Genomic DNA, 26,371 nt, shown 5'->3' on the forward strand with positions numbered 1-26,371 from the left:
CTGGGTTTGAGGTGCTGCCCTCCAGCCTGCCCAGCCCTGCTCCTGGAAGGACTCTGCTGGCTCATTCCTCGTGGCAGGTAATGAGACAAAGACAATTTCATTAATCCGGGGCAGGCAGCCTGCCAATCGATCCTGCACTTAGCAGTTCAGGACAATTAATACCTGAGCTGTTCACTCCCAATATCCAGCTGCCTGGGGCTATAACATGGCAGCAGCCAGGTGAGCAGCTATTGTCCATGTAGCTGCTCTTTGTTCTCAGATGCCTCTCACTTTGCTAAGTTCTGAAAGCCCTTTCTTGCTTGGCCAGCAGTCATTCATCTGGGTCTCAGATGATCACCAAGTCTGAAGTTTCCTTGTGGCTTTGCAAACCCAACCCTGAATAGCATGAAGGCCAGAGGAGCAAAGCATCCTTATCACAGTCATGACCTGGCTTTGTTTCTTTCTTCTTCATGCTGATATTCCTGTCTAGGGTGAGCAGATGCTCTGGGCAGGAGGTGTTTCTCAAGTGTTTAACTGCTCCCACCCCTGTACCCAGCTCCCCCAGGCGTGGAGCTGAGCTGTGGCAGCAGCACTTGGATATGGTCCACAGCATGTTTCAGCCGTGCTTTATCCTGCGTCTAACTCTGCTCCTCAGAAAGGACCTTGCAGATTAGCAGCCTGGGGTCACTTTGGTTGCATCCAAGAGAGCAGGACATAAGTCAGGCTTCAGCCTTATCCCTGCCAGTCACAGATCTGAAGAAATCTGGGACCTCCCCAGGTGCCTTCTTTAACAACGCAGTGGTGTCTCACCGCATGCAGCCCTCGGCAGCGTTGGGCCGGCTGCCCTCTGATCCATGGCTGGGTTATTTCTGTCCCATAGACATTCTCCCTCTTGCCCCCTCCAGCTGCTCAGAAGCATCACAGCCAGCAGACTGGTTCCATGTCCTGAGTCAGATGATGAATTGCAGGTCTTCCCTTCACCAGCTACTTAATCAGTGGCCCCTGTGGTGCCTGGTGTTGCAAGGATTGATTTATGGGAGCGACCTCCATGCTGAGGCTGCCTCCACTCTTAGCCTTTCCCTCAAGAGGAGCTGCTAGGGACCTGTCTTGTGCTGCTCTGATCTCATGCCCTGTGCTTTGGAGGCATCTGAACCAAGGTCTCTGCTTGGCAGGTGCTGTAACAGGGTGGGCCAAGCCCTCGCATCCAACACCTCCTCTCACTCCTGGGTCTAAATTTGGCAACTGCAGGGCACTTCTCTTCCCTGATCTGCTCTTTGGACAGGAGACCACAGGTCAAAAGCTGGTCTGAAATACCCAGTGCAGTTTTCCAGCACAGAGCCTGGCCACATCCTCCAAGCAGAAGGCTGAAGAAATCTCCCAGAGTGGGTCTTTTAGGGGTGATGCAGGTGAGACTTGACGGGGTGCTTGGTGTCGTGGGTTAGTTGTTTAGGTGGTGTTGGATTGGTTGAGGGGTTGGACGCAGTGATCTTGAAGGTCTCTTCCAACCTGGTTTATTCTAAATCATTCTATATCATTCTATATCAACAAGACCTTTGAGGGATTCCTCAGCCCCCAGTGAGGTGGGAAGTCCTGAAAAAGGTGAGTGAGAGAGGAGGATGCTGGTGGTCAAGATGGCTGCTAGACACCTGCTTTGCTGCTGCAGAGGCAAGGGTCCCCTTGATTCAACCCCAGGGCCTTGGAGCACAGACAGACAGGTCTGGACACTGCCTGGAAAACCTGGAGGGTTACACATTTTTACCTTTCCCCCCCACCCCCTATGGTTTACATTGTGTCTTTGAGGTTTACATTTCAAGCTCCTTGCGGTGACCAGAAGAATCAGAAGCCTCTCTCCTTATTCTTCACAGCCTCTGAGGTGTCCAGGAGCTGTGGATCTGGAAGCCAGTGCTGCAACGGGAGGGAGGAACACCCCCACCTGACACCCAGCACCTGATCAGACCAGCAATGGAAGCTCAAAGGTCATCATAATCGACTGTGAAAGAGGAGCAGGGAGAAGATGCTCTCTGGTAACCTCTGATGCTGCTTTAGGCTCTTTCAGAAGCCAGGGACATCTTGGTTAGACAGCTGTCTAACCAGGGACAGGTATTGCTCTCCAATTGCCATGGGGACTTGGCCAGCTCCTGTGGTGTGGCAGCTCTGGAGAGGCAGGAGCACCCTGCTGGGCAGACTGGCACTGCAGGCTCACAGAGGAGCAAGAAGCAGGAGGCCATGTCCCAGCTCCATCTGTGCAAACCAGGCAGTGCTCTCTCTCTCTCCTCTCTGGGTGCTCTTTGTAGGCTCCACCACATGGACCCATTTCATAGAATCACAGAATGTTTGTGTTTGGAAAAGATCTTTAAGATCATCAAGTCCAAACATTAACCCAGCACTGCCAGGTCACCACCAAACCATGTCCCTCAGCACCACATCTTCATAGCTTTGAAACCCTTCCAGAGATGGGAACTCCACCACTGCCCTACGTAGCCTGGGCCAGGGCTTGACAACCCTGTTGGGAAAGAAATTGTTCCTCAGGTCCAACCTAAACCTCCTCTGGAGCAATTTGAGGCTATTTCCACTTGTTCCTTGTGGGAAGAGACCAACCCCCACCTGGCTCCAACCTCCTTTCAGGGAGTTGTAGAGCTTTAAGGCCTTCCTTCAGCCTCCTCTACTCCAGGATGAACAACTCCAGATCCTTCAGCTGCCCCTCACAAGACCTGTGCTCCAGCCCCTTCCCCAGCTTTGTGCCCTTCTCTGGACCTGCTCCAGCCCCTCAGAGTCCTTCTTGGAGTGACTGCCTCAAAACTGAAGCCAGGATTTGAGGTGCAGCCTCACCAGTGCCCAGTACAGGGGCACAATCCCTTCCCAGGTCCTGCTGGCCACGCTATTGCTGATCCAGCCCACGATGCTGGTGGTCTTCTTGGCCACCTGGACACTTGCTGGCTCATGTTCAGCCAGTCATTTCCAGCAGCTTCCAGTCACCCAGCTGGGGTGATGTCCATTTGCTGGCAGGGGCCTGAAGTGAGCGCAGAGAAGGGTTTGGGAGCCTTCAGCTGGGCTTGGCAAGGGGACTCCAGCAACGTGTGTTGCAAGCCCTGGAACTGAAATATTTTGCTGCTATAAATGTTAGCAACGAGAGCTCTTGTTACATGTAAATGCCAGGAGACAGCAGCAGAGGCCAAAAAAAGCACCCTGCCAGGGCAGGCAGCAAGGGAAAGGGCTGCCTGTGGCCATGGGGCTGTCGGGGCACAGCGGCGGCACTGGGAGCACTGGGGACACCCACAGGAGGCTGGAGCGGGCAGGGGGGATGGCACAGCCACGGTGCCTTGGGCTGTGGGGAGGAAGGGCCTGGTGCCTCGCCCTGCCAAACCCCAGGCAGCGTGGCACAGAGCAGAGAGGTGCCAAGGCTGCAGGGCAGGGCTCGCCTGATCGAGCCTCACCATTTGAAATGGTGGAGAGCTCAGCAGCCTTCCTGCCCACATGTGGCTCTGTGCCCCCTGACTGTGGCTGAGAGCTGGCAGGTGAGGTCTGCACCCAGCTGGGGAGCAGTTCTGGTGGTTTGTTTCTTGGCATAGCTTCCATACAGTCCATACACTGGCTGCCCCTAAACAGCACCCAGAGCAGGAGGCGGCTGCACGGCTGCGTGAGGCCAAGCATCGCAGTCTGAGGACTCGCAGGCTTTTGGCTGGGGGTTATGGTGGAAACCAAATGTTCACAGATTCATACAGAATACTTTGGATTGGAAGGGACCATGAAGATCACCTAGTTCTGACTCCCCTGCCATGGGTAAGGACACCTCCCACTTGGTTGCTCAAGGCTTTATCCAGCCTGGCCTCGACACCTCCAGGGAGGGGGCATCCGCAGTCTCCCTGGGCAACCTGCTCCAGTGTCTCACCACCCTCCCTGGAAAGAGTTTCTTCCTAATACCAAATCTAAGTCACCCTCTCGTTGTATCACTACAAGCCCTTGCAAAAAAGTCCCTCCCAGCCTTCTCGTAGGCTCCCTTCAGGTACTGGAACCACCACTTTGCAGGTGAGGAGCTTGGAAAGCACAGAGAGGACTAATTACAAGCACTGTTTAAAAAAAAGGGGGGGGGGGGGGGAATGAAAATTAGTTATGCTGCTAATGCTCAGATGCAAGAACATAGTTTGCTTAATTTAATGATGCTGTGCAATTTGTGTGGAACAGAATTAGCAGCAATTACACGTTATTGTTAACGACTGGAGCCGGGCTCTCCCTGCTCACGCTGCGTGGCCCCTGGCTCCCCAGCGCCTCCGAAATCCCTGGGGTTTACACACAACGGGGAGTGTGCACGGTAAGGGCTCGGAGAAGGAGGAACAAAGTGCACACATGTACCCTCCCACCCCTCCTCCCGTCCTGTCCTTGCAGTAATGACATCTCCGAGGAGCTGATGGCAGCTGTGCACAGGCAATGGAGCTGCCAGGACAGGCCTGGCTGGCTGTCTGCAGCAGCCTGCGCCGTGCAGCTCCTTTGTGACTCAGGGCTGACTCACCCACGCCTGATGAAATGCCGGTGCTCACTCAGCCTCACCACGGCTAAGGATGAAAACAGGCTCTGGAATGGAAAACCCAAGCCCTTCCTGGGGTCTGCTTAGCAGCTGTACCCAGGGCAATGCGGTGCTGGATGTCTGGGGAAGGGGCAGTGGTGAAACCATCGCTGTGAACGACTGAGAGATTTGCTTATTTGCATGTATATGTATATATATATATATGAGAGTGTGTGTGTGCTTAGACATTTCCCCAAGGCAAGAGAAAATAATCCATGGCAAGCAGCAGCTTGGAAGGTCACCTGGATTATTCTTGCTGTACCACAGCTCACCTCCAACACATTAGCCAAGTCTTTATGTACTGATTTTAATTACGTTAAAAGAGCCTTAGCCATGCTCCAAGTAATTACTGGGGGAGGCTTTTTCATCTACAACCTCATTTCATGTGCTTTAACAAAAATACCTTTCACTGTGCAGTTTAGAAGGCATAATAGTGTTGGTTTGTGGGGTTTTTTTTGCTGAACAGGCTTCCTTGCTCAGCTCCCTGCTGACCCTGAGCTATTCCACTGCACCGCTGCTGGCAGTGCTGCCCATCCAGGCTGCCCGGACCTAAGCAGGTCCCTCCAGCCTTGTGGATGAGTTCAGGAGGCTTTCATTGCTCAGTGGGGACGTGTGGAGCTGTGTCAGCACGGCAAAAGTCCCCCAAAATTTCCTGAAGGGCATTGCTCAAGAATGCCCAGCACTCTGGCTAGTTGCTGTGTGTGCCAGGTTGGGGCTGACCTCCTGAGAATGACAACTCTCCCCTTCCATTAGACCACAGGAGTCCCAAGGGAGATGTTTTTGCTGAAGGAGGTGACTGGCCTGGGGTCCAGCAACCACTTAGGTCTTCCACAAATGTCCTTGGTGTCATCTTTAAACGGTGTGAACGTTGCAAAGTAGTCTGATTTGACATTTCAGCTGCTCCAGAGAGAGGCAGAATGGAAGAAGGACAAAAGGGGGTTTGGGTTCCCATGGCAACAGTTCCCAAACAAGCCCTGTTTTTTTGCTGTGCTCACTGTCTTGTTGGGAGAGTTTTCTGCCTGAAGGATGACAGGGTGAAGCTGCTCTGCAGTGACAGGTGTGCTCTGCCTGCCACCGTCCTCTGGGGCCCACCTACTCCTAAAGAGCCTGAGACTGGCACTCGCAATGCTGGGCTGATTTTAATCACGGTTTATCGTGACGCTGTGCCTCGCAGTTCGTGCACAGAGAACTCCTTTCCCATAGACATGCCATGCTCACACCTGGATATCTGCAAGGAGAAATTACAAGCTGCACACTGGCACGGAAGGAGCAGCTACCAGAGGCACTCTGCTGTGAACTGGAAGAGCCCATGCCGAACCGCGCTCCACTCCTCCTGCCTCTGCAGAGTCCTCTGTGTATGAATCACCCATTAAATCCATAACACCTTTCCCTAGGGGGCTGTGGTACATTTGAAGTTTTACTGGGGTTTACAGTCCTTGCTGTGCCACCATGGCAACTGAGGCACTGAGACAGCCCAGCGAGCTCCCACAGATCGCCAGGCAGCAGCTGAAGCAGCCGCCTGAGGTGTCACTGCCAGCCACGAAACACAGCACCCTGTTACCATGCTCAGCTTAGGCTTCAGCCCCGGTTTTCTCCCCAGACAATGCCACTGCAGATAAAATCCTACTGACAGCTGGAATTTCCTACCAGTGCTTAGGATAGGAAAGAGAACTGGAAAAGCCCTGCACCTTCTGGAGAGCAGATTTCCCTGTGAGAATGCTCATGATGATGAGCAAAGAGTGTTACTCAAAACGACAGAAAACTAGTCACGTTTGCAGATGCTGCTGAGATTACTTCACTAACCTTCATTATTAATTAAAGGTCAGCTGCATGTATGCTGTACCATAAGGCTGTGGCAGGAGAAGCTCAATCCTAATTCCAGTTTCTAGCACTGGTTCCTTCTGTAACTTTGGTGGAGCCCTCAGCAACAGCAACTGCTGATTGACAGCTGCCTAAACATGAGCCAGCAGTGTGCCCAGGTGGCCAAGAGGGCCAATGGCATCCTGGCCTGCATTAGGAACAGTGTGGCCAGCAGGAGCAGGGAGGTCATTGTGCCCCTGTACTCTGCATTGGTTAGGCCACACCTTGAGTACTGTGTCCAGTTCTGGGCCCCTCAGTTTAAGAAGGACATTGAGACACTTGAACATGTCCAGAGAAGGGCAACAAGGCTGGGGAGAGGCCTTGAGCACAGCCCTGTGAGGAGAGGCTGAGGGAGCTGGGGTTGTTTAGCCTGGAGAAGAGGAGGCTCAGGGGAGACCTCATTGCCCTCTACAACTACCTGAAAGGTGGTTGTAGACAGGAAGGGGTTGGTCTCTTCTCCCAGGCAACCAGCACCAGAACAAGGGGACACAGTCTCAAGCTGTGCCAGGGGAGGTTTAGACTCAAAGTGAGGAGAAAGTTCTTCACCGAGCGAGTCATTCATCATTGGAATGTGCTGCCCAGGGAGGTGGTGGAGTCACCATCCCTGGAGGTGTTCAAGAGGAGATTGGACATGGCACTTGGTGCCATGGTCTAGTCGTGAGGTCTGTCGGGACAGGTTGGACTTGATGATCCTTGGGGTCTCTTCCAACCTTAGTTATACTGTGATACTGTGAACAGCCGTCCCTGAGCCAGCCATGTATGTACCAAACACCAGCTTCCTCTTCTTCCACCAAAAGTAAAGCAGAGACTTTGCCTTCCAAAGCGTTTCCAAGCCATGCAGTTTCTCACATCACCTGGGAATCCTGTGACCCGCCATCATCTGGAGATGGCTTTTAACCCAGCAAGGTCATCCTTTGTGGTGGGGGATAACATCCACATGGCCTGCATGAGTTTCAAAGCATTTCCAAGCCATGCAGTTTTTCATGTCACCTGGAAATCCTGTGACCCGCCATCATCTGGAGATGGCTTTTAACCCAGCAAGGTCATCCTGTGTGGTGAGGGATAACATCCACGTGGGCTGCAGTTCTCACTGCAGGCTGGAAGAAGCAGCTGGGGTTTCAGAAGTGCTGGCTGTCAGCACCACCTGTGGAGCCTCAAGGGAAGCTTGGCATTTCTGGAAGTTTAGCTGTTTACTTATTGTCTGCAAAGCCCTATTTAGGGACCCAACCTTTAGTCTTCCCTTTCAGCAAATGGTCCTCGTTAGAGCTGCATTCTCTCCTGAGGAACACCTACACATGAGCTATCGCATGTCACATTCCGCTGTTTGGCAGCACACTCTGGAAAATTACTGGCCTTGTACCGTTGAGCCAAATGTAGGCCTGGCTGTGTTTTTAAGGGAATTAGTATTCTTTTCTCTGTTAAAAACATTCCCATTACTCATAATGAGTCAAAGCCTGGCCCCGTTCGGAGAGCGGCGCGCAACCAGGCTGCAGGCACACAGCGGCTTCTGCGGGAGCCCTTCCCAAAGCCTTCTTGCTCCTGCCTTTTCCCAAGGGAACCAGCAGCTGCTTCCCACCCTGCCACCACTGCTGTGCTTGCTGCCCCTACTGTCCCAGCCGGACTCCGCTGCATCTCCATGCCTTCTGTTTCCCTCCTCAGCTGCTCCTCTCCTCTGTCACAGATGCTCGTGTCACTGCTTGGGAGGTGCTGTGTTTGTGGAGAGCTCACAACTCATCCTCCGACACAGCACTCCCTTCCTCTGGCCTGCAGTCGTTCCCTGCCGCCTCCGCAGCTGCAGGCAGGGCTCCAGCCAGCCCCGAGCTGCTGTGGCAGCCACAGCAGCAGGGTTTACCGTGGGCCTTGTACAGACCTTGGCGCCTGCCTCCCCTGGGTCCCCTTGGGCTTGATGACCTTAAAGGTCTCTTCTAGCCAAAGCGATCCTAGGGGGGAAACCTGCACGGCTGGCCTGGTGGCCGCTACCGGCTGCTAAAGCCGGCTGGGCTCTGCCTCTATCAGCGGGGCTGCGCTAGGTGGGGCTGCCGGGGAAAGCAGGGAGTGCAGGGCGATGCTCCCGGGCGGGCGAGAGCAGCCCCGCGCTGATCGCTGGCGGCAGGGGAAGGGCTGGACGCTCTCTAGAAGGCCCTTCCAGCCCCCACTAGCTGTTGATTCCAGGATTCCGTGGCGCTGAGCTGTGCCGGCAGGCGCTGGGCCGCGGGGAGGCTGACCGCTCGATGCTCCGCTCCGCTCCCGGCACGGACCGTGCCGCGCCGACAGGGAGCGCCGCGCCGCGCCGCCCGGAAATGACGCTCGGGTCGGGAGTGACGCGTGCCGGCGGCCATTGGCAGGCGGGGCCGCCCCGCCGCCGCCCCCGCCCCGCCCGCCGCCGTCCCCTTTGTCAGCGCTCCGCAGCGGGGAGAGTGCCGGGCCTAGAGCGTAGCGGCCGCGCCATCCCCGCCGCCCATGGACAGCCCGCCGCCTCCCTAGCGACGTCTGCCGCCGCCGCCATGAGGAGGTGGGTGCAGCCGCTCGGGCGGGGGTCGCGGCGAGTCGAGCCGCGTCACCCCCAGGCGGCTGGCGTGGGGCTGCGGGAGGAGTCGCGGCGGGTCGCCGGTGGCCCGGCTGAGGGGTGCCGCGGCGGGGCCGGGTGAGCGGCGGGGCTGGGGTCCGTCCGGCGGACACGCCACCAGCGCTGAGCGCTGCGGGTGGGCAGCGGGGCTGTGTCCGCCGCCTCCCTGCTGCAGGCCCTGCCCGTGAACCGCTGGCCTGGCGGCCGCCCCCGCCGCGGTCCTTGACCGGGGGTGCAGAGCGGGGAGCGTCGTGAAATGCAGGAGGGAGAATTTCAGCGGCCGCTGGGAGGGTTGCCCCCGCGACACCGGAGCGGCTTCCGGGCGAGGGTCTGTTCCGGGGAGCGGCGGGTGCCGCACTGCTCGCAGCCGGCTCCGTCCTCGCCGCGCTCGGCGGCTGGCTCCGCTGCCGCAGAGACACAAAGGGCTCGGTCCCGGGGACGGTGGCAGAATTCGCGTGTCGGGGCTCACAGCCCTGCTGGGCTGGCTGGCGAGCCGGCTGCCGGGCCTGCCGAGCGGGGCACAGCCTGCGGGGCTCCTTCCCCTCCTTTAACCACCCAAGATAGGCTCAGGCAGAGCTGTGCTGCAGCGCAGGGCGCTCTGTGCGCCGGGTCGGGCTGGAGGCTGCTGATGTCAGTGTGCTGAAGGACCGTGGTTTGGTAAGGGAAAGAAAGTTAGAGGCTAGAGTCCTTAATATGAATGTGCTGAAGGCCCTTCTTCCCCTGCCGGCTATCATGGCGTGCTGCACAGACAGGCAGCAGCAGCCCAACGCTGTCTGCTTATTTACAGCCGGGTGGCTTGGAATTTCGAAGGAGACAAAGCGGGTGGCAGGGCCCGAGCTCCTGTTGGGACTCCTGCTGTCTATGGAGGCTAGGTCCTAGAAGGGGGCAGCCATTCCTTCAGTCTTCCGAGTCCTGTCTGTTAGCCTCCAGGCTTTTAAAACCACATGCTGGTCTGTGACATCTGGGGCGTGAGTATAGCAAGGGAAGAAGCTGCCTGAGCAGTCTTTCCAACTCTGTTAAGTCCATAAAAAGGTGTCAAAATAACTTGCTTCTAGCAGCTCTTTTACAGTAGTGGGGGACTGGAGCACTTAATTTTCCCCAAAAGTGTGAGTGAAAACTCCTCTTCAGCAGGTTTGGAGAAAGCAGGGGTTCCCGTGGGTGTGCTGGAGGGGTCAGCTCATCAGAAGAGTGTTGCTGCTGGTGGGAGCTTTGAGATGCTGGGCTGAGCTGCAGAACTGGCACTTCTTTATAAGCAGGCTTTTAGAACTGGGTTCTTTCCCCAAATCTCACGGGTTTATGGTGTGTTTCGGAGCTGATGTTGCCAGGCTCAGCCTTTGGTTGGAGAGTGCTCCTATGGTTGTAGCAGTTTGCTGTGGGCAGTGGCAGGGCTATTTTTAAATCTTCGGGTTCCTTTTGTTTCCCGTAATAGGCTCTTTTCTCTGGCCCTTGTACTTCATCTTCAGAGGCATGGTAGTGACCTGGAATGCGGCAGGCACTTTGTAAATACCCTCCTGGTTCCCTCCTTGAAGCTGTAGTGCTGTTTGAAGAGTTTTGGCTCGCCTTGGAGTTGGGTTGGGGGAAAACTGCAGTCCTGGATGTGGAGAGCTCTCAAGTGCAGGTCTGGTTTCTTTGATGGCCCCAACTCTTTTTTTTTTGTTGCCTTTGGAGGAGGAGGAGGTGTTGCAGATCTATTTTAAGGGAACAAAAAGTTCTGAGTGTGCTGTGCTCTCCCTCTGAGGTGCTAAGTGTGTGCAAGGCTTTGAAAGGTTTGCCTTCCATCCCAGTGTTTGGTTTGCTGGGATAAGACCTGCATTCCTCTGCTGGGTTTCGATGGGGTGGGGGGTGCTGCTCCCTGCCCAGTGGCACAGGTCTTGGGGGTAGTTACTGATTGATTACCCATCCCTGGCGCTCCCCTCCTCGTGCTGCAGCGACAGGGGTGCTCAGTTTGTCTCCGCTTGGGACAAGCTTTAAGGTCTGTTGCAGTGACTTGGATCACTGCAGTTTGTAAATAATCAGCTTTTACAGGCCTCCATCACAGTTAGCCCAAAACTATAGGAGGTGAGGCTGGTTTTTAAATTGAAATAGCCTGAGGCAAGAAATCTGTGTTGGGTATTTTTAGTTTTAAGGCTTAGAACACATTTCAGAGTGGCAAGCTGAGAGAGGGGAAATCCTGCTGACCTGGTGCTTTCAGAGACCTCATCAACAGCCTCTTCCTAAGTTCCACTGCACAACTAACTGTTGCTGGCTTGCTTGTTTTTCTGTGTGTGTGTGTTGGGAAACTGGAAATCCTTTGGTGGTGTAGCTGTTGAGGTTGTTACTTTCTGTTTATACTCTCTGTGGAGAGTACTATGGCTGCCTTAGTTACTTACAGAAGTGAAATGAAGACCTGAGCAGTGCATGGAGAAATCCATCCTCACCTTGCATGGACTTAACTCCTGAAGCAGCTTTGGCCATGGTGTGTTCTTGGGCCTTGCCATTTAACCACTTGAAATATGAGAACTTATTTCTATGCCTTAGTGGCTGCTGATTTGATAGCCTGATGATTGTTTCCACTTCTCTGTATTGGCATTTATGAAGTCAGTTGCCTTTTCCTTTTGGTGGTTTTTTGTTCCTGAGGTGACCTGCTAAAGCTCACCTCTAACACCGCTTGGATTCTTCCACAGGAGAAGGTGTTGAGGAGCTGAGGTGAAAGGGGAGGGCTAAATATAGCCATTTCCTGCAAAACTTATCTTATTTTTTTGAGGCTAGCACTTCAAGTGCAATCTGTGTCTTCCCAAGCCTGCAGAGAGGGTTTCTTTTCCTGTTCTGCTCTTAACAGATAATGTTGTTGTTGTCTGCAGCCTGACTGTGCTCCCAGTGCAGGCCTGGGAGAAGCCAGAAGGGTGGGTGGCTTGGGCTGGGGGAGGCAGGCAGTTCTGTGGCCCCCTGGCCCCACATAGTGTTGTTCACCCATCTTCAGCCTGTGTCCAGCAGGGAGGGAATGCGGCTTGCATCATCTTGCCCAAACTGCCAGACACAGCAACAGCAGAGCCATCAAATGGCTTAGTTGGGAGGGATGCAAATGAGCCTGGGAAGTGTGTGTGGGGGGGAAAGTCTTGTGGTGAAACACCTCCCCTCTCTCCCAAGCCCTTCTGTGTCCTTGCATTGCTCTTTCCCAAACTGCCTGGTTTTGGGGAGGGAAGGAGCAGTGGGCTCCTCTTCAGCAGTGAAGCAGCTCTTGGGGTGGGAAGAGAAGAGAGTGAGGGAAAGAACACCAGTGGGGTGTTGTGGGTAGGTTGTGTTTCTGGTTTTTGTTGTTTTTCTTGTTGTTTTTTTCCCTCTTTTTGGCCAGCTGGTACTCTGAAGTCATGCTTAAATTTAATGAAAGCCTAATGCTAAAATAGGTTCTAGGGACAGCCGTTGTAAAGTAATTAGGCACTCTTTTAGCCCTGCTGGGAAAAAAAGAGCTGCTTGGATTCTGCTTGTGTTCTGAGGTATTTGAGCTCTCAAATGGGCATCTTGGTATCTGCTCTTGTACCTTCTGTCTCCTTTGCTGTGTCCAAACAGGTTACAGACTAGCCATGGATTAAACCCAGCCTCTTTCCTCTGCAGCTGGAATGAGCTCCAGGAGGTTGCAGCAGGGGAGCTGAGTGCAGTGGATTCTGGAATGGATTGTCCAGAGAGGTTGTGGATGCCCCCTCCCTGGAGGTGTTCAAGGCTGGGTTGGATGGGGCCTTGAGTAACCTGGGCTAGTTGAGAGGCATCCCTGCCTATGGCAGGAAGGCTGGGTTAGGTGATCTCTAAGGTCTCTTCCAGCCTAAGCCATTCTGATTCCCTGCTGGTGACTTCTGCAGCCTCTGTGTGTGTGGGAATTCAGAGAGACCCGCTGGAATGGATGGCAGGGTGGCCTTGATGAGGGTGTGCAGCCTGTTGGGGACAGTTCTATTTGCTTGGAGACCTGAGGGCAGTCAAGACTGAGACAGTTGAAGAGCACGTTAGTTACAAAGGTGTCCAACACTGTCTGAAAAGGAAGCTTTTGAATCCTGCTGCAGACAAGTTCAGCAACTACACATGAAGGACTGAAGTCATTTACATCTTTTACATGTATCCAGACATCTAAAATAAGGACTGATAGTATTCCTGAGTGTTGGAGGGCTGACTTCACAGACGTTTACAAAGTGCTTTAGGATCAGGAGTTCAGAAAATGCTGTTGTGTGTGACAGGGATGGAATCTGGTAGAAATGCTGGCAAGAAACTCTTCCTCCCCCCCTTCATTCTGTGGCCAAAAGCATCAAAGTGTGGTCAAATAGCCATAAATAGCTGTAATGAAACAATTCTGTTTGTCCTGTTGGACCAGGGGTGTCCATGTGCCCCAATATCAGGGTGAGCTCTTAAAATGTGGTCTCTTGGAACTGCATGTGTACAGCTCAGTGTTCCCAGGCTCCTGCTCAAGTGTCTTGCATTCGTAAGCCTTGTTAGGATCACTACAGGCTCTCCAGTTTTCACTCTCATGGCCAGCCCTACAGAGAACTAACCATGAAGTAGGACTGCATCCAACTTGTGAGGTTCATTCTGTGGGATGGTGACCATTTTCTAGAGGGAGCATCAAGAGTCTGCTGATACTGCTGGTGAAAGCAGCACACTGCCGCTGCTTTGTGTGCCAGACGGTAGTGGTGTGGTTAGAAATGTGGTGATGTTCTCTGCTGGCAGTTCAGGTGCTGGCTTTCCCCTGGAAGGCCAGAGCTGCCCTCATGATTCATCTGCCAGTGAGCAGTCAGCATCAGGTGCTGCAGTTATTATATGGTCCTGCCTTTGAACTGGGCTCCTTTGATCTGCTGGCTCATTTGGGGCTGAACTCACCCTGTCTGGTTGCTGTGTGGTGGCTGTGCCTGGCAGGCCAGGCAGCCCTGGAGCACAGGGCCTGCTGGATGGAGGATTCTGCCCAGCACTGCTTAGAGCATGTTTCATGGTCTTTGTGCCTGCAAACTAGCGTGCCACCAGCTCTTGCACGCCTCTGAAGCCCCTTAGGTCAACCTGCTCATCTCCAGGGACCATGGTCCCCTTCAGTTTAAGCACAAAGGCAAAACAAGTCTCTAAGCAGTTAGGGTAACTCCTTGGCCTTCAGCCCCACGGCTGCTTTGTGCTCAGTTTCACATGGGGTTGGCTCAGTCTTCTTCCACAAAGCTCTGTGAGATGGTGTCTAAATAAACTGCCTTTTGCTGAGGAGAGAAATGTTTGAAAGGAAGTATTGAGAGGTCTTAAGGTCACAGCTGAAGTGTGAGTAAAGGGGGGAGATGATTTCATATGATCTCTTGTGCTAGGAAATAAGGAGCTGCCCTCTGGATAGTCAGCAGCTGTAGAACTGGAACGTGGCAGGGTTGTGTGGTGCCTGTGCAAGTTACAGAGTGATTGCTGGGAGACATTCAGGAGCTCTGGGGTTGGTGGGTTTGGGCCTTGGTTTGGTTTTCTGTTTGTTTGTTTAAAAAAGGAGTTGGCTATGTTCTTAGGGCTGTGGGTGGACCCTTAAATGCAGTGGTCCAGAGGTAGTTTGGGGCTTGGGAATTTACCTCTGACTGGGAGTGGGAAGGCTGAGGAGGGTGGAGGAATAACCTTTGCATGCCTTGTCCTTGTCCTTCTCCCTAAGCATCTGCTACTGGTCCCTTCTGGAGGCAGCAGGCTGCTGTTGAGCTAGGTGTACCTTTTGTTGTGACCTGGAAAGGCAGCTGCATGGTTGCCCATCCCCATAAGTAATTTTCTTTGTCAGTGCACTTCCCTCTTGAAGTGCTCCTGGCAGTGTTGTTACTGATGGCTACCTGTAGTGTTCCTGAACAAGTCTAGGTGGAAATATCTGTTTCTTGTTGTAAACTAAGTCAAGGCTGCTTTAGGAGAAGAAGACTATGGCTAGATTTGGAAGAGCTTCTTAAAACAGAAGACCTGCAGTTTGGTGATGGTCCAAGGCAGACTTCAGGCTCTTCACTTGCCATGTCTGGGATGAATAAAGATGGAGGTAGGAGGTGGTGGATGGAAACACCAACAGCTATTACCTAGACCGTTTTACAGACAAGGAGGTGATGCTGCAACTCCAAACCTTCTGTCCTAAGTATCTGAAATGTTCCTTCTCAGCATGCTGAAGCCACAGATGGTCTTCAGTTGAATGGAAACTGGTAGGAGGACTTCTTCCTCATCTCCCAGAGCAGTTGTAGCTCATTGTGCTCACTGGAGGTCAGGCATTTCTTGTTCTGACTGCAAACCTTACCTCTCTGCTAATAAGCTGCAGAAGAGAGGCCAACAAACACCTCTTGTAATTGCAGGTCTGCTGTTTGTCTGGCAAGTCTCCTGTAACAGTAGGAGCAGGTTGGCAGCTCTTCGACAGCTGCCTTTGGCTGGGCGGATAGCTCGGAGGCTAGAGGTGGCTTCTTTTGAAGTCCTGCAAGCTGCTGATCTCTGCTTTCAGGAGCCTGTGTGCCTCAGCAGGCCCCCCCAGCCTCCCTCTCCCATGGCCTGGGGTTCCTGGCTGAGCAGGCAGTCGTAGGCAGTCGGTGCTGTGGTTGTGCAAGGCTTCTTCCTGGCTGCTAATGCCCGGGGAGTGAGGAGTCATGCTTGTCCCTCTCCATGTGCTCTTTCTCCTCTTCTGGCAGTGCTGGGGCCATCTTGGTTAGGACACAGCCTGCTTTTGCCAGATGAGTTCCAGCCTGGGTTAAGTCCTGCTTTGTTTTTTCGTGCTGATGCCAAGGAGGGATCAGTGAGAGTGAGAGTGGCTGGGCAGAGCTGGAGGACTGTGAGCCCCCTTGAAGTGTTAGTGAGAACTGTAGCCTTACTGGAGTGTGGGGTGGGTGTGGAGTTCTCTGGCTGTCACCAAGGCTGGTGGCAGGGTGCCTTGGCCTGCTCTGTTAGTGCCAGAGCAGAGCTGCTGTGGTCCACTCCTCTGGAAGAGTTCCTGCAGGTTTCTTTGCTGTCTGCTTTCTCTTGGCCCAGGTTGTTGCAGCGAGGCCCAAAGCCAGTTTTGGAAGCTCCACACACCGCAGCTTCTGTGCCATGGCTCTGCTGTCCTCCTGCCCTTCCTTCCTGTAGGGGCTGGGACTGGCATGGTGGCCGGCCTCAGATGCTGCACGCTACAGCAGAGCTGCTGAAGTTACTCATCCCTCTGGGGTGGGTGATTTCTTATGGTGTCAGCTGGTATGGAATTGGAGGGAGAAGAGATGAGATCTCCATCTCCCTAGGAACAGATGTAAAATTAAACAAAATGTGTGTTTGTATTAGTCAGCCCCAAACAGACGCTGCTATTTAGGGCTCTCCACTGCAAGAAAGTTGCCTCCTGTGTTTGTGGGGGAGGACTGCCACAATTAAGTACTTTTAAGGGCTGAATCTTGAAAGATAAAATAAAATGAAAAGATAATGATTTGCTTCAAGAGAAGAAATTGTTTCATCTTACCTTAGAGAAGAGATAGCTGAGACCTTGCAGGTTGTTTACTTCTGCTAGAGATTGTGTCCAGGTTGGAACTTTTCTTGACTTGATCAGAGTAGTTGGTGGGGGTTTTTTATCTGTTCAATCCCACTCTGCACTGCTGTTGAAAGGTTGAAGCTGCAGTTCTGGCTGGCAGCCTGCTAAAACGTGGATTTTATGGATGCTGGTGGCACAGGCTGGAGGATGACTTGGCAGTGGGTTTGTGTGCAGCAGTATGATGTGTGTGTGACTCCTGGTTGCTGTTGTCAGGATGAGAAGGTGCATGCCTTTAGTGCACCAAATGTTTCATTAGCCAATTCATATCTGCCTGGGAGTGGAGGTCAAGGAAATTGTGCAGGTTGGTTGTCTTTGTTTTTGCTTTTTCTCTTCATTTGTTTTTCTTTTTTTTTTAAAGATATTTTCAATTTCACTTGAGTCAGCATTTACATTTTAAATAGAATAGAATTAACCAGGTTGGAAAAGACCTTGGACATCATTGAGTCCAACCTACCACCCAACAGCATCTCATCAACTAAACCATGGCACCAAGTGCCTCATCCAGGCTCTTCCTAAACACCTCCAGGGATGGGGACTCCACCAGCTCCCTGGGCAGCACATTCCAATGGCCAATCTCTTGCTGGGAAGAACTTCTTCCTAACATCCAGCCTAAACCTCCCCTGGCACAGCTTGAGACTGTGTCCTCTTGTTCTGGTGCTGCTTGCCTGGGAGAAGAGACCAACCCCCACCTGGCTACAGCCTCCCTTCAGGTAGTTGTAGACAGCAGTAAGGTCTCCCCTGATCCTCCTCTTCTCCAGGCTAAGCAACCCCAGCTCCCTCAGCCTCTCCTTGTAGGACTATGCTCCAAACCCCTCCCCAGCTTTGTTGCCCTTCTCTGGACACCTTCCAGCAACTCAACATCTTTCCTAAACTGAGGGGCTCAGAACTGGACGCAGGACTCAAGGTGTGGCCTAACCAGTGCAGAGTACAGGGGCACAATGAGTTCCCTGCTCCTGCTGGCCACACTGTTCCTGATGCAGGCCAGGATGCCATTGGCCTTCTTGGCCACCTGGGCAGCACAAAGTGTTTTGGAGGTCGCCTCAGCTCAGGAAGAAAGTGCTGATCCTCCTGAATTAAAACCCAGAGCAGAAATGCAGTGGCAGGAGGTGTGCTTTTGGTGCCTGTGTTTACAGTAGGAAAATGAAATAGTTGTTTGGAAAAGTGGGGTTGCAGTTCCTTCCCACACACTCATTCTTACTTGGCAGGCATTGATCAAAGTCGTTTTTATTCCACTTGACCAACATTTTCGGCCTGAATTGTAAAAGCTGTGTGCACCCTGAGTGATGATGGTGATAAAAAGATGCTTGGCTGGCAGTTTTCCCTCCACCTGCTGCCTTTCATCTTGAGGGTCGGTGGTGTCCCTGTGGTGTGGGTCCGTGCTGGAGCTGTCCGCAGAGCAGCTCTGACTGATGCAGCTCCTGCCCTCTCCCCTCTCTGGGGCAGAGCCCTGCTGCTGCCCCTGAGCAGCCCTCTCTGTCCAGACTAGCTAACCAGACACGAGTCTGCAGGGGCAGAGGTGTGCCTTTGCTTTGTGGTTGTGAGGAAGGTTAAATCATTGGAGCCTTGGCAGTTCTCCAACGCCTTTGCATAATGTGAGCCCTTCTCTGTCCAGAAGGAAACATGCAAGTTATTTCAAGTTGCTGGGAGAGAAGAAAAAGCTCCACCTAGGAGACTGTGAAGAAAGCTGGGCTAGGCTTCCCCTGACTGCAATCCCCACTGCACACACGCAGCAGCACCAGGAGAGGTGCAGTGTCTCAGAACCTGGCCTCTCTTCTGTGTCTGCTCTCATGGATCCAGCCCCTTGGCTTTGGGGATCTTAAAACATTCCTGAGCTGCTCCTTGGCTTTGCTTTTGCTCTTCTTTCAACCTCCCATTAGCTGGTTGTCAATTAGGCCTTTACCGCCGTGCCAGAAACGCCACGTAGGCTCTTTCAGTGTGTTTGTGGACCCAGCATGTTTGCATCAGCCTTGGGTAGAGAATCACCCAAATGAGTGACGTGCTGCAGCTTGCCCGAACACCAGGGTGTTCTGCTGCCTTTGTGGCGGCGTTTCACACTTCTGCAGGGCTCCTGTGGCCCTGCCTCTGCAGCAGACTGGTGAACAATCGTTTGGCAAAACCTGTTCTCAGCTCTGAAGCTGGCCAGACCCTTTCCTCCACATGCACTTCTCAGGACACAAGTCATGTTTTGGAGAATCACAGAATACATCTGGTTGGGAGAGACCTCCCAAGACCATCCAGTCCCAGCTCTTAACCCAGCACTCAAGGGTCAACACTGAACCACGTCCCTAACCAGGTCCACATGCCGCTGGAACACCCCCTGGGATGGTGACTCCACCACTGCCCTGGGCAGACCATTCCAATGCTTGACAACCCTTTTAGAATAGAATAGAATTAACCAGGTGGGAAAAGGCCTTTGAGATCAGCAAGTCCAACCTATCACCCAATACCATCTAATCAACTAAACCATGGCACCAAGCACCCCAGCCAGGCTCTTCCTAAACACCTCCAGGGATGGGGACTCCACCACCTCCCTGGGCAGCACATTCCCATGGACAATTTCTCTTTCTGTGAATAACTTCTTAGGCTGGATGTTAGGAAGCCTCCCCTGGTGCAGCTTGAGACTGTGTCCTCTTGTTCTGGTGTTGGTTACCTGGGAGAAGAGCCCAACCCCCACCTGGCTACAACCTCCCTTCAGGTAGTTGTAGAGAGCAAGAAAATCTCCTCTGAGCCTCCTCTTCTCCAGGCAGAGCAACCCCAGCTCCCTCAGCCTCTCCTCACAGGACTGTGCTCCAAACCCCTCCCCAGCTTTGTTGCCCTTCTCTGGACATGTTCCAGCAACTCAACATCTTTCCTAAACTGAGGAGCCCAGAACTGGACACAGGACTCAAGGTGTGGAAGAACTTTTTTAGTGAAGAACTTTTTCCTAATATCCAGCCAGACCCTCTCCTAGTGCAGCTTGTAAGTGTTTCCTCTAGCCCTGTCACTTGTCATCAAGAAGAAGCTGCCCCCTCCTCACTCCAACCTCCCTTCAGGTAGCTGTAGAGAGCTATGTTCCTACAAATCTTTTGTAACCTATCAGTCAAAAACCAGACGACAACAGCAACAGAAATGTGAACTCTGGGAGCTACTGCCGTGCTGGACCTCCAGAAGCATGATTTGTGACAGCTCACTAACTCAGGCACCCAAGCAGGACACTTCCCTGTGCACTGTTAGAGGAACCACTTGCTGCACTGGCAGCACTTGCTGCAGCCAGATCCTGGGCTGCATCAAGAGAGCCAGCAGGTCAAGGGAGGTGATTCTCCCCCTCTGCTCTGGTGAGACCCCACCTGGAGTACTGTGTCCAGTTCTGCAGCCCGTAGCACAGGAAGGATCATGGCCCAGAGAAGGGCCATGAGGATAAGCAGTGGGCTGGAGCTCCTCTGCTATGAGGACAGACTGAGGGAGCTGGGGCTGTTCAGTCTGGAGAAGAGAAGGCTCTAAGGAGACCTCATTGGGTGCAGCAAGAGGACTGTTCCTAAATGATGACAACGAAGCCTGAAGCGCTGTTAAAATCCAGTTTGGAAGAGGCAGGAGGTTCCCACAGCTCCTGCAACAGTGACCTGTTTTAATGAGTGGAAGAGTCTTTGGCTTTGTATTTTCAGTTGGGATTTGATCCTGGATGTTGGTTAGACATTCAGACAAAACCCTCATTGGATGCCTATCCTGCATCCAGGATTTGGAGGGAACTTTGTTGTTTCTCCATTAGGAAGGCCGAAACAACACCCAGTTCTGAGCCAGAAGACTCAACTGGATTTCAGAAGCTGTCAGGCTGCTGGAGTCTCTGGTGAGAAATTGGTGTTTCCACATCTGCAGACCAGTTTTATGCCTTCCTTAAAGGGTCTGCTAGGAGTAAAACTTGCTTCATGCCCGATCTGGGGGTTTGTAGAGCTTTGACATGCAGACCAATTAGAATGATGTTAGCTTAGTTCCCAAAGTGGATGCTCTTTAATTTCAAAGAGGCCCCACTGCATGCAAAGGGAGCACTGAAGACCCTGCAACGTTAGCATGTGAATGGGCTTGGCTTAGCTTTATAATCATTGTCTGCTGGCCGTGGAGCTGAAGAAGATAGAGGTGAAGTCACTTGGAGGTGTTCTACAAGGCTGCATTTAGAGAGCCACAGCACATCAGCATGGTAGCAGATGGAGACAAAAGGAAGGGATTTGGAGAGCTGGTTTAGATGTTGAGGCTATTCAGAAGTGAAATGGGTGCAATTCTGAGGTTGTGCTTCCTTTGCTCAGCCTCTTCTTCCTGCTCTGCAGCATCAGCCCTTGCATGGCCCAAGCCAGTTTTTCTCCAACCAAGGGTGAGAAACCTTCCTTGCCTCAGAAACTGGCCAGGAGTCCTTTGACTTGCAGCTTTTGAAAGCCTGTGGTGTTTGTCTCGTGGTACTTGAGGGTTCTTTGGAGTCTTGGTGAGAGAAAGCAGCAGATTTCCTCTCTGAAGAGGGAGGTTTAGCTCTAAAATCTGGAAGGCAAGGCAAGTGTGCCTCTTTGGACATGTGTGTCCCAAAACGTTCTCCAGATCGTTCAGGGCAGGATGGTGTTCAGGCTGCTGATGGGTGCTTCCTGCCAGGGAGATCAGAGCAGGCTGGTAGCCAAGCACCCACAGCCAGACATGGCGACAGGCTGGTGGTGCTGGCACCTTGGCCCCCTGGGATGGGGAGTCAGCTGGGGCTTAGGAAGCGGCAAACTATGCTTCCATCTGATTGATGGAGTGAGGAACGGGGCGTCTTACACCCACCTCCGCTCCACCAGGCAGGCCCAGCTGGCTGGTTTGGGTAAGGTTACAGATTCACCAACTGCAGCTTGGTGGCCTTTGGCTACTGAATGTCTGATATTTTGCTTTAGCAGCAAAATCAGGCTTGGTCATTTGATACGTTGATACTCTCTTCTGGCGCAGTCCAGCTGCTGTAAGCCTGTTTTCCAGGTGAAAGCAAACCTTGGAAAGGTTCTGTTTGTGAGAGAGTGAATAATCCAAGTAAGTGTTGTGCTGCCTTACAGTAAAACTGAAAGATGGGAACTGGGTTTCTGGGTAGCACAGAGCTGCTGTGGACAAGGCCTGGTGAATGAAATTTCCCCCAAGTGCAGTCCAACCAGACCTGAGCAGGGCTTAGGCTGCCTGTGCTGGGCACTGCCATCCATGTCTGCTCCTTCCTGTACTCAGCACTGGTTAGGCCACACCTTGAGTCCTGTGTCCAGTTCTGGGCCCCTCAGGTTAAGAAAGATGCTGAGACACTTGAATGTGTCCAGAGAAGGGCAATGAGGCTGGTGAGAGGCCTCAAGCACAGCCCTGTGAGGAGAGGCTGAGGGAGCTGGAGTTGCTCAGCCTGGAGAAGAGGAGGCTCAGGGGAGACCTTCTTGCTCTCTACAACTACCTGAAGGGAGGTTGTAGCCAGGTGGGGATTGGTCTCTTCTCCCAGGCAAGCAGCACCAGAACAAGAGGACACAGTCTCAAGCTGTGTCAGGCGAGGTTTAGGCTGGATGTTAGGAAGAAGTTCTTCCCAGCAAGAGAGATTGGCCACTGGAATGTGCTGCCCAGGGAGGTGGTGGAGTCCCCATCCCTGGAGGTGTTTAGGAAGAGCCTGTATGAGGCACTTGGTGCCATGGTTTAGTTGATGAGATGGTGTTGGGTGGTAGGTTGGACTCAATGATCTCCAAGGTCTTTTCCAACCTGGTTAATTCTATTCCATTCCTGGGCTGGCTGCCTCTCTTTCTCTGGCCATTGCTCTGCACACTTTTTGCATCCTTTTGCCTGAATTCTTGGTGGGGCAAGCAAAGATTTGCAGCAGTAATGCTGGGGGCTGTCCTTCCCCATCTCTGCAAGCCAGCACAGCATGCTCTTTAGTAGCAGTCAAAAGTCATCTTCTCCCCTTCCATCCCCTGTTCCAACAAACCTGCCTCTTTTTCCCTTGGGAAATGGTCTTTAAAGTCTGTGTTCAGTTACTCTTAAAAGTATCCCTGTTTGTGCTGGACAACAACGAACCCTTCTTTGGAGAAGAACAAAAACTAAGTGCAAAATGAGACATCAAGTTGGTTAAGTTGTGCCTCAGCTTGCTAGGTTAAATCCCCTTGATCAGCTGGGCAGTGTTTCAATCCATCCCAGACCCTGGCAGGAAGCCTCCACCTGTGCCAGTGCTAAAAGGCTGGTCTGGAGCTCTTGAATACCAGGTGAGATCCTAAATGGTGCGTGGGGGAGGTTGGGCTCTGGGGTTTTTTTTAACTCTGAATTTTGCTTAGTTTGCCTTTGAGTCATGATGCTCACACAATTACTCAAAGATTTATTTTGCATTTCTCTACCTTTTTTTTTTTTACCCCCCCTGGTAGCAGTCCAAAGAAATTTCCATCCTGAGTACAGAACTCCCTGTTGCAGTGAAGTGGCTGCAGCAAAATGGGGCATGGGTTTGGGAAGGGGGTATCCAGCAGGAGCTGAGGAGGGCTGGGGGCATGAAGTGCTTTGAAATATTCTCTGTGGCACTTGATGCATTTTGAAGAAGTAAGGTTCTGAATTTGAGGGAGGAGACAGGAGGAAGGGATTGAAGTCTTAAAGCAGAGTGGAAGCTCCCAAGAAAGCTTTACCCTTCTCTGAGACAGTGTCTTTAAGGGCAGTGTGGTCATCATGTGGCAGGGAGCTGAGGCAGGATGGAAGTGCTCTGGTGCAGTGCTGAAGTTGTTCTGTGTTCCTCGCCCCAAGCAGCCTGTGCAGCCTGGCTGGATTTTCAGGTGGCCAGGATTGCTCTCTCCTGGGGAGCAGTGCAGACCTGCACAGCTCCCCAGCTTCTGCACTTCTCCCCACAACTGCTGGCTTGGCAGCTCTGCCCTGAGGACGTTTACCACAAAGGTATTTTGAAGTTGTTTGACTCCTCTGCAGCCCTGCTTGTGGGAACCTGGGTGCTTTTTGGGCTGTGCACCGTGGCTGTGCTGAGCTGGCCTTGCTGCTGGCCCCTGTGCCCTGGTGCCGTGGCAGAGCTGGGGAAGCATCTCCTGCCCTTTCCTGCCCAGCTGGTGCCGGAAGAGCCCTGCTGGGATGGCCGAATGCAGACCCCCGAGCTGAGCCCGTGCTTGGAATTCCTGCTCCCGGCAGGGCATGGACATGCTCTCTGGCTTCTGTGTGGTGCCTCTGATCATACAGCTGTGTAGCAGCTGCAGGCCTTGAAGAAAAGCAAGCAGGCTGAGAAAGTTCAGCAGGGAGAGGTCCGGTGAGGAGAACTGGAAGCAGGCAAGGTACGGCTGCACAGCCAGAAACGCTCCAGGCCCTCTACACAGCTGCAGGTAGAAGTCACCTATTACAAGGGCTGTTCTTTAAAGACCTCTTCTTAGCAGGTCTGGTTTTTTTCAGCAGTGTCTTTCTCTGTGGGTCAGTGTTCATTTGTGTCCAGCAACGCTTGCCTTCACTAAAGCCCGGATGCTGCATTGGTGTTGCTGAAGATCACAGCTGGCTACCACCCTGTGCACTTCAGAGCCTGGGGGCAAGGGGGGGAAAGTTGATCCTGGCTAGAAAAAAAGGAGTTGGAGATCATACACTACATTCAGGTATAAAAGCTGCTTGGAGGAAATCCAAGGGTGAAGAGGCAGATGGTCACCTCTCCCTGTTTAACCTTCTGAATGAGAGTGTGTCCTGAAGGAGATTGACCCCAGGCTCCCTGTTCTTGTGGGCTACAGCTGAAGGAGGAAATACTCAGGCAATGTCCCTGCTTGCCTTCCTTAGCTTCTCATTTTGACATCAGCACAAGTTCTGCCTCATCCTTTGGTAAGCAAGGTGGCAATGTTTGAGCATTACCTGCCCTGTGGTGTATGTGAAGTTCCTGTAGTGCAGAAGGTGGCTGGGAGAGAGAATGCCCAAAAGGGAAGTGCACGGACTGGAGGGCAGGGAAGGTGGAGCACAGGGGACATTCCAGAAAATGGAGTGAAAACGATCCCTTTGAAGGGCTTGAAGTGAGTGAAAACGCTGATGGTGTTAGTAAGGGAGAAACAGAAGGGGAGCAAAGTACTTTTCTTGGTTAAATGATCCATGCCCTGGTACTTTTGTAAGTAGCTAAATGCCAGTTAACACGTTGTCAGGAGCAGAATCTGAAGGAAAATGCTGCCTTGGTCCCCTGACTGGGAAGGATTGTAGGCAGAGAGAAGGTCCTGTTTGATCATGTCAAAGGCTCTTCATGCAAAACAAACCTGCCCAACAAACAGCTGCGTGCAGGAGCAGTTCACTGGTTGGTTGGTTTCAAGCGTTGCCAGCCTTGGCCTCGATTGTCTTTGCTCTGGGAGTCTAGGGGGGATGTTGGGCCATAGTGTCTGAAAATGGTGAGGACAAGAAGGAAGCCAGCAGGGGAACAGCACAAGACCAGAGCTCTGCTCCGTGTCCACGGTGAGTGTTACAGAAGCAAAAGGCAAAGGCACAGGTCGGTAGGGAAGGCTTTTCTTTTTGCCAGCTCAAGTGGGTTCACGTTGGCAGTTCCGGGGCTGTTGGAGATGTAACTTCTGAGTTTATGGAGCTAACTGCCTTGGAAAAGGCCATGTTAAGAGCACTGATCAAGAGTTCCCTTCCCCAGCTCTAACCCACTTGTGTGCTCGCCAGTGCTTAGTGGTGTTTGGTGCCAGGCTGCCCGCGGTGCCGCGGTGGCAAGGGCACGGGGTGAGGGCACCCACTGCTGTTAGCAGAGGTGGGTGTGCAGGGAAGCTGTCTCCCTGCCAGCGCTTTTGAGCTTTGAGTTAATCCCCCTGTTCAGCGAGGAAATAGCTAATAAGTAAGGAGATGGCTGGAGAATAGGCAACAGCTGGGTGCAGAGCAGAAATCTGCTAAAGCAGGAGTAATTTCTGTGGTGCTGCGTGGAGGGTTTTGTGTGCATTCAGTGGGGAAGGCTGTTGTTGACTCCCTGAAGCTGGCAGGAGAAGTCTATTTGAAGCTGAGACTTCGTTAAAGCACCGGTACAATGTGGTTGGCAGCCTGTCCCTCCACTTGCGGCACGATGGGCTCTGTTCAGCAGGAGCCGGTTTAATTGCTTTCTGCTCTGTTATGCTAAAGCTCCGCTGCTGGACGTAGAAACCCCTGACATATGTTTTGTCTGCCCCTGGAAACGAACGCTTCATTCTGCTTCGGTCATTCAAATTCATTTTGGGTGATTGTCAGCTGAAAACCACCGTGCCCCTGGCAGCCCTTCAGCAGGCAGGCAGCTTCCTGCGGGCCGGGATTGAAAACGTCCCCTCGGTGCAGGGGGCTGTGTGCTGCAGGCAGGAGATGCCTTCTCCGGCGGCAGGCGTTGCCATCGCCACTGGGAGAGAGGTTCCTTGGTGCTGAGCCTTGGGTCTGTGCTGCTCTGCAGGGTGATGGCTGGTTAGGAAATAACCAGTAGTCATGGCTTCTGTTCATAAGCCAGCGAGGTAGTGCTGTTGGGAAAGCCGCTCGGTGTCTGTCTGGCACCTCTGTCTCCCGAGAAGGCTGCTGCTGGTTGGTACACGCTCCATCGCTGCGTGTCTGCAGCCTGCTCTTGTGCTTTTTTGTCTCTATTGATTCTCATGATTCATGATCTAAGCAGAAAGCACACTTGGATGACACTGGAGACAGCTGTCTGTAGCAGGGGGACGTTTCTGCCCGCTGAAATGGCGCCAGGTTGTGCTCCATCACTTCTATCAAGTAACACACCCCAGCAAGAGCTCTGCGTCTGATTCCCTTCTCTAGGTCACTGGTGTGTCACCTCTGGTTTAGAGAGCTGTGCTGAACTCTCCCTCTCAGCTCCCCTATCAGTTTTGTTCCTGTTATTTTTTCTGATAATCCCTTCTGAGGTTGCTGTGCAGTGGGGAGAGGCCTTGCCCTGCGTGTGAGGGGCTGCAGCAGGGCCCTTCTGGGGGGGTATGGGTGGGAAATGGGGGCGAGAGCAGCAGCCTGGGAGACTCCG

At 52.9% G+C, this 26,371-nt stretch overlaps 1 protein-coding gene across 1 annotated transcript in view; it reads left to right on the forward strand.

Moving 5' to 3' along the window:
* The first annotated feature begins 8,764 nt into the window (after window positions 1-8,764).
* Window positions 8,765-26,371, forward strand: part of ACVR1 (activin A receptor type 1) — a 62,385-nt gene continuing 44,778 nt past the window's right edge. The window contains exon 1 of the mRNA XM_054177444.1: window positions 8,765-8,912. The gene's annotated coding sequence lies outside the window, so the exon portion shown is untranslated. The remainder of the gene's footprint in view (window positions 8,913-26,371) is intronic.

This window comes from Dryobates pubescens, chromosome 2 (assembly GCF_014839835.1).
Source record: "Dryobates pubescens isolate bDryPub1 chromosome 2, bDryPub1.pri, whole genome shotgun sequence".
NCBI classification, from domain to species: Eukaryota; Metazoa; Chordata; class Aves; order Piciformes; family Picidae; genus Dryobates; species Dryobates pubescens.